Consider the following 8,210-nt stretch of genomic DNA (forward strand, 5'->3'; position numbering starts at 1 on the left):
CAAAAGGAACAGCGTAGACAGCTGGAACAGCTTGACTCGGGACCAACTCCTGTGTAACACCGCGGGACCGAGAGATATGTACAGTGCAAGCGCTCAGAAGCGTCAATCGGTAGCGCTGGTGAGTAAGGACAATGGAAACGGGGTGGTTACATCTAAAACAACAGCATGACGTGTGTTCTAATGACTAAACGTAGCAGGTAGCCTTGTAAGGACGGTCATCTCACCCTGCTGTAGCTACCCTGTTGTCATGGCTACATATGCTCTGACCATTTGCTTGCCTCTGGTGCCAGACAAAAGGGGTCTTCCCGCCTTCCACTTATAGTCTCCAAAGTTCATTGTCTACCTCAGAGACAAGGCAACCCACTCTGGGTCATTCTCCAATAACTTGTCTCCTTCTTGACTGCCCATCCCCTAGGCGATGTCACACGTAAATAGAGCTTCCAGGGTGTTGACATTAGACAGCTCAATTTACATTGCGGCCGAGCTGCGCCTGCTACCTCTTGGCTGGAAGAAACCTGTTTGTCTCTTTGGTCGGTGACAGCCTTGGGAAGGTATTTTCAGTGCGTAGCCTTGAATATCATCCCCCACATATCACGCAATGACAACCAGCATTAGTGCGGCAGGCGTGTTTATTGGAGCCCTTCCATGACATCATCGATGGACTCAGACCACAGAAGAGGAGCGCTGGATGTAGGGCACTGGTCTACCTGTGAACCCTTTGACATTTGGCAGGGAGGGATTGTTAAGGTCACAGCAACTCCTCCGTCCTCTGAGGGTGCGTCTGCGCAGCAGGGCTTAACTCAGAATGAACTGAGCCAATTGAGTTACGTCAACTGCACAGCTTATTTTGAAAAAGCTTCCTTCAAAATTGGGAGCGTCTACACAGCACTTATTCCGAAATCGAGCGCTCTTCCTCCGACTTCCCTTAGGGTATGTCTACACTAGCCCCTAGTTCGAACTAGGGTGGTAATGTAGGCAACCGGAGTTGCAAATGAAGCCCGGGATTTTTAAATGTCCGCTAGTTTGGACTCCGTGCCCCGCGGCTACATACGGCACGAACTAGATAGTTCAGAGTAGGCTTCCTAGGAGTAACAGTGGTTCGGACTAGGAAGCCTAGTCCGAACTACCTAGTCTGTGCCGCGTGTAGCCGTGGGGCACGGAGTCCGCACTAGCGGACATTTAAAAATGGCGGCGCCCGGCAATATGCAAACGAAGCCCGGGAAATTCAAATCCCGGGCTTCATTTGCAACTCTGGTTGCCTACATTACCACCCTAGTTAGAAGTAGGGGCTAGTGTAGACATACCCTTACTCTGCATCCAATGAGGGCAACAAGAGTCGGAGTAAGAAGTCCTCCAAGCTTGACAGTATTTCAACATTATTTCAAAATAACTGCCTGCTGCGTAGACACAGACTAAGTCATTTCAAAATAACGCTAGTTGTTTTGAAAAAAATGTGGCTGTGTAGATGTACCCTGAAGGGGTGGCATTTTACCTTCACTTCACACCGATTGAAATGATAACACAAGCCACAAAGCAACAGTGTATCACGTCCAATTTCCGTTCTTCTCTTATATTAGAAATGGAAACACAAAACGTCAAAGACTATTCTGTTGTGAGTTAAACTGAACTCCTACCGGGGCATTTCAGGAATTCTAAAGTTGCCCAAATTTCAGGGAAACTTCACTGTGCGGTTTTTTCAGTAAAACCAGTGAGCTAAACACAAGCTGGTGAGTCGGACTTCAGAGTAAAATCATGAATCAGCTCCATTAACATGGTGCATATCAGCACATCAGAAAGTTTCCTCTTGTTATGTTCCAGTTTAATTTCTTTTTAAACTGTGCAGCACTTGGCAGAGGACTGGATGAAACTGCTTCTTCTGACAGCGCAGAAGTTCCTCTAATAAAGGAGGAACTGACTCAACTCCAAGTCCAGAGGAAATTCCACCAGTGTTGCATGTTTTCCCAAGTTAGCACAAGGCCAGACGAGAGCCTCGGATGATAGTTACATCTGACTTTTGCAGGAAGTTGCAACTAACTCACACTGGCAGCATTTCTGCCCATGTTTGCCACTTCCAGATGGCTTACTTCATAATTTAATTTCCAGCTTTGGCTAGAGAGAAGTGCTAAAGAGGGCTCGCTTGCTAGCCCGCCCGCCGAGTGGTCTCTTTATGGCAGATTCCTGCACAGGAAAAGACCCTCTCTTAGTGAAATAATGACACGACCTTATACACTTGTATGCAAAGCTTCCCGACTTCTGTGCCTGCCCCTAAAATGCTCTTGTTTGACGACGCCTTTCTTTTCAGCCAATTGGGTTGCAGTATGCAAACAACTGTCCCAACCAATAGGATTGCACATGTGCAGATTCCTTTCAACCAAGAGCCTTTATGGCATGTATGGATATGTGGGCTCTTTCCAGCCAATAAGATGAAAGTCTGTAAATCTTGGCGGGGACCTCGAAGGAGGATAGCACTTGTCCATTGTCCCAGGTGCCCTGTTCAGCAACGCGCCGTGGGTCCAGTAGCCACCAGACCCCAGAGGAGCAGGAGGAGGGTAAGAGCAGGGCGGGGGCACAGAAGACAAGACAGGAAAGGCGAGGCCGCTGCTGTCACACCAATGCAGGGACCTCGCTCTATGCAGGGCTGGAATCCAGCTGAAGAGGAAGGTTTATTCCAGCATTGCAGAGAACAACACTGGGTCCTTGTACGTCGCCATGGGGCTGTCTGGATCCATCTGCTGTCACTGCTCTCATGCTGAGATTGTCAGCTCCTTGGGGCAGGGCCTGGGCTTTGGTTTTGTGTTCGTACAGCACCGAGCACAGGGGACTGGGGAGGGTGGTCCTAGGTGCTACAGGGATGCAAATAAGGAAGACAATTTAAGGAACACTTTTTCTCAGCCAATGCCCTGAGGATTTGGGAGGGAGGCAGAAAGGAGGTTAAATTTCATCTGGCCTCATCAGCTGGTGGATAGGGCTGAAAACACTGGCTGGCTCCAGGCCCAGGCTGCTACCACTTATTCACGTGCAGGAAGTGAGCAGAAAGCAAGTGAAAAAGCCACAAGGAGCCCAGCCCCCAAGGCGCAGCAGCCAGTCTGTAGCTCTCCTCCCCTGCTCTCCTCTAGCCCCACTGCACCCCTGTGTATTTACACGGCACCTGCCCACCACACCCCAGCAAGGCCACGAGAGAGGACAGCTTCTCCCCCGGCTGTGGCTTTTACCCATTCTGCTTCCTGTTGCTGTCCCGGCTCGCTGCAGCTGCAGGCCTCCTGCATGCTCAGACTCAGCACCCCGTTGGCAGGCCTGGCCTTGTGCGTGGGAGCTCTGCTCCCCTGCAAACCCTGCCAAGGAGCAGCTTGGCTCTGGGGTTGGTTTTGCTCCTTCCGCTGCACGAGAGTGTCGCTTTTCGAGAAACCATCTTCTCGGGCCGTTCAGAGATGAAAGTGGCGTGTGTGTCCCAGGAGCACACGGGGGGTAGGGCAGGGGGTTCACAATACGACAGTACCTGTAAGACATGTAAGTGCAGGGGGTGGGGGGCAGGAGGTTGTGGGGGGGCTCCAGGAGTCAGGGCAGGAGCTTGGAGGTGTGGGGCCCAGGGCAGGGAGCTGGGGTACATGTGGATGCAGAGGGTGCAGGGGGCAAGGGTGCTCTTTAGGGAAGAGAGGCTCACGCCCCCCCCCCCCCAGATTCATACAGGAGGCTGCTCACTCTGCCCCCTCCCCTCCCTTCCCCCGCCAGGAGAGGGGGGAACGCACAGGAAGGGGAACAGCAGCCAGCTTGGGCGCCTGAATCTCACAAGGTGAGGGGGGTCAGTCCCCTGCCCTCCGGAAATGGTGCGGGAGGGGAACAGCACACCCCCAGTGGCCCCTTTAGCTGGCCTGCTGCTTAGCAGGAAACCCTGCGCCACCCCGTCTCCAGCGCCCCAGCCAGCAGCTCTTCCTTCCCAAAGCCGCTCCCCAGGGCGCACGGGTCACCTCTGGCCCTCCAAGAGCCCCTCCCTGCTGCCCAGCCTGCACTCAATCCGCCCGGGCGCCCAACACAGTGCTGGCCGGCCAGAACCTTCCACCTCTGGGCATCCCGGTGTTCTGCACCAGGCCTGCGGAGGGGAGATCCTTTCCTGCAGTGAGGGAGGGAGCCAGTGCCCAATGCCTAACGCTCCTTCCTCCGCCCCTTCCCCCCAGGGCCTGCACCAGGCCTCCGCGCGCTAGGTGGACTCTAGCCAAGGCACGAGCTTGCCCACCCGTCGGGCTGCTCTCCGATTTTGCCAGCAGATCTCCTGCCCACACTGCGGCTGGTGTGCACAGCACCGGGGGCCATTCAGGGCCTGAGCGTGGCAACCGGAAAGCGATGAACAAGCACCTGGGCCTTTCTGCAGCAGCTGCTTTCCTTCCTCGTGCCGAGCGGACACGGTGCCGTGCGGTGCAGTGACTTCACTGAAGAGGGACGTGTGTTGCAGGCTCACGGTGCCCACGGCACTTGCCCACCTGGACAAACACCGGGACAGATCTCTGCGGCCCATCAGCCCGTTCTGTAGCCTTGTGGCTTTCCCACAGTCCCTGCTTATCTCGTGCCAGGCAAAGGTTCGGCACAGCGCACTCCTGCACGTGGGCGTGCCGATGGCCATGTGCAGAGCCGGGCACTGGGCCGTGGCACACAAGGAGTTAAGTGCCTTTGCCCTGGTGTATGGTACATGTGCGATCCATGGTGGAAAGCGCCCACCTGCAGCCCCAACGTGAGACAATCCAGGAACAGCCACGGAGGAGCTCAGAGCAAGCCCCAGCTGCGGACGGGGGCAGAGACGTGCTTTCCGCCCCACGTGGCCCGGAAGGGGGTGCAGCATGGGGCACTGAAGTCAGCCCCAAGGCCTCTCCCTGGACGGCAGCCCGGGCAGACGAGGAAAGCCAAGGCATGCACGGATGTCTCTTATCCCCATTCCAAGCAGGAGCCAACTGAGTCCGTGCCCAGGCCGCCCGCCAGTCCGGGCGTGAGGAATGGTGTAGTTGGGGCTCACTGTGATACTGACCCGGGCCGTGCTTCCCCCGCACCCAGCAGGAGCCGACTGCGGCGCCGATGGAGAAGTTGCCTGAGACACAGAAAGGCAGCACTTTCATTTCAGTGGAAACGGAGCATGTGCCGTTTGGGCTCCTTTTCAAAGAAACCGAGCGCCCAGGAGTTCCCCCAGCTTTCATGACCACTCGAAACTAGGAAGGAGCCCCGGTGGGGGGAGGAAGCCCAAGTGGAAGCCAACCACCGCGGGAAAGGCAAAGGAGTCAGACTGGAATGAGAGGCTGCGAGGCTCCTCGTTTGCATCACAAACCGCCCTCCGACTTCTGGGTGTGGGGCAGACGGGGCCAGGAGCAGTGGAGAAAGCTGCACCCCTTGGAAAGAGGAAATGAAACTTGCTTAGCTAGTCCTCTGCCACCGGGGAGCAGCCCACAGGAGTCGAGCCTCGTCCTCCGAGTCCTGGGCCTACATTTGGGAGCTCCGGCGACGGGCTGGGGCGGGGGACAGAGCAGGGCAGATCCCTCTTGCCCGGCAAAGAACACGATTGTTCGGGGGGATGTTAAATGTCGGTTAATTGAATAGTCAATTCACCCCAAGAGTTCTTATCGGTTACGCGACTGGTCTCTAGCACCCGGGACTATAATCAGAGGCAGCAGCGCCGGGTACCAGGCAGGGGCTGGTCTGCAAGAGGAGCCGATTTAAAAACCAGCTCCCAGACCTGCCACGAGCTGGGCTGCCTGCCTGCCGGCTCCTAACACACTTTAAATGCAGAGTCGCAGCGGGGGTGGGTCCCGGACCCGGTGCAGACAGGAGTGAGTCGGGCCGGCCGCCCTGCTGGTGTCGGGGAAGAGGGAATGCGTGTCGTCCACAGCCTTTGCTTATCGGTTAACCAGTTAATCGACTACACGATTGCATCCCTAGTTCAGGGGCAGGCCTGATTTCACACCCCGAGAGCACCCTGCCCACGCACCTCTGCATGGTGCCGCCACAGAGGCTGGAAGTGCCTGCCCAGCACGCGCATTACAAACACGCTCCCTTGTGGTCACACAACAGTGGCATCGGGACCCGGCCATGGAGAAGGGAGAGAGCAGCATGGAACAAACCACAGGGCTGGAAGGGGCCTCGAGGTCATTTAATCGAGTCCAGTCCCCAGCACTGTCTAGACCATCCCTGATGGTCCAACCTGCTCTTCAATATCTCCAGGGATGGGGATCCCACAACCTCCCCGGGCAACTTATCCCAGTGTCTCACCCCCCTGACAGGCAGGAAGTTTTCCCTAATGCCCAACCTGAACCTCCCTTGCTGCAGTTTGAGCCCCTTGCTTCTTGTCCTGTCCTCAGAGGCCCAGGGGAGCACGTTTTCACCCTCCCCCTTGTGACGCCCTTTTAGGTACTTGAAAACCGCTCCCATGTCCCCCCTCAGTCGTCTCTTTTCCAAACTAAACAGGCCCAGTTCCTTCAGTCTCCCCCACAGCTCATGCTCTCTCAACCTTTCACCATTCTTGTGGCTCTTCTCTGGACCCTCTCCAATTCTCCACATCTTCCCTGAAGTGTGGTGCCCAGAACGGGACCCAATCCTGCAGCTGAGGCCCGATCAGCACGGAGCAGAGGGAGGAATGACTCCTCGTGTCTGGCCCCCCACGCTCCTGTTCATGCAGCCCAGAATCACGTTTGCTTTTCTGGCAGCAGCGTCCCACTGTGGGCTGATGTTCACCTTGTGGGCCACTCTGACCCCTAGATCCCCTTGTGCAGGGCTCCTTCCTACGTGCTCATGTCCCATTTGTACGTGTGCGACTGACCGTTCCTCCCTGAAGGGCAGCGCTTTGTACTCGCCTTTACTGACCTCACCCTACTGACCACTTTAAAACACAGCCCCACCCTCCCATGCACGTGTAACCCCGCCCGGCGTGGTGTCCGCCGCCAAGCTTGGCAGCGTCTGTGTTCTGCCACTATCTGAGTCACCACGGAGTACAGAGCAGAACCGGCAGGGCCCACTTGCTCTGCCCTTGCAGCATGGCTGTGACCCACAGATAGCTGCTCTCTGGGAATGGCTCCCTGCGCGGCTGGGCCACACGCCTTCTCTGGAGGCTCGGGGGAGAGGCGGCTCTCCGAGCGCTGTTGGAGGGGAAGTCACTTGCCTCAGACTGAGGCTGTAGCCCTGGGCTGACCTGTGAGCGAGGGAATTGAAACAGGAGCCTGGGGAAAACCCAGGATTTCCCACCACCCGACAAGCCTCAATCATGGCAAGGGGGTTTTCTGAGGGGAACTCTCCAGAATACGGGAAAGCCGGCCAGCAGCCGGACAAGAGGCGGCTCTAGCTACACCACTGCCTGCTTGGCTCCTCCAAGCACCAAGCAGCAAGGCCAGTCAGGCTGCAGACCAGCCAGTCGCTGCCTGGCCTTGTGTCTTGCTCCTGCCCAGGGACTGCACAGTCCACCTGTGGAACTCCTCGCCAGAGGATGTTGTGAAGTCCAGGACTTTAACAGGGTTCAAAAAAAAGAGCTCGATGGATTCATGCAGGTTGGGTCCATCAATGGCTGTTAGCCAGGATGGGTAGGAATGGTGTCCCCAGCCTCCGTTTGTCTGGGAATGGGTGACAGGGAGGGATCATGTGAGGATTACCTGTTATGGTCCCTCCCTCTGGGGCATTGGCCACTGTGGGCAGACAGAACACCGGGCTGGATGGACCTTTGGTCTGACCCCGTCTGGCCGTTCTTGTGACAGTGACACGTCGGGCAGCGTGTTCAGCGGGGCTGTGTGTGGGCGAGGCCTTCCACTCTCTGTGCACTGGGGTGGGGGCCATTTACCTGTGCTCTTACCTGGGTCTCTCCCTGCCCGTCTGTAGGGCCCACCTGTCATCTCTCCCATCGCCCTGGGACAGCAGGTTCCCCCGTCCCGTGTGCACAGCATCTGTCAGGGCCCAGACCCACAGCGAGGGCCCCGCATGCTACCGGGCACCAATAATGAGCCGTGAGATGCGGGCGAAGGAGATTTTTCCCCTGAGGAACGGAGGGGGATGGGGATTGCTGAAGCCGGCTGCCCTCACTCTTCCCCGTCCCGCCTGCCGTAGCACCGGGAGGCCAGCACTGCTCTGCCTTATCAGCCACGGTGCCACTAACTGCGCTGCTGTATCCCAGCAGACTCAGACTGAGGCTCTGGGGAGGACCCGCCGCCCGGCTCCCGGCCCTGCAGGGACTGAGCCGCAGCCTCTCACCT

Source organism: Pelodiscus sinensis, chromosome 25, assembly GCF_052426305.1.
Source record: "Pelodiscus sinensis isolate ZL-2025 chromosome 25, ASM5242630v1, whole genome shotgun sequence".
NCBI classification, from domain to species: Eukaryota; Metazoa; Chordata; order Testudines; family Trionychidae; genus Pelodiscus; species Pelodiscus sinensis.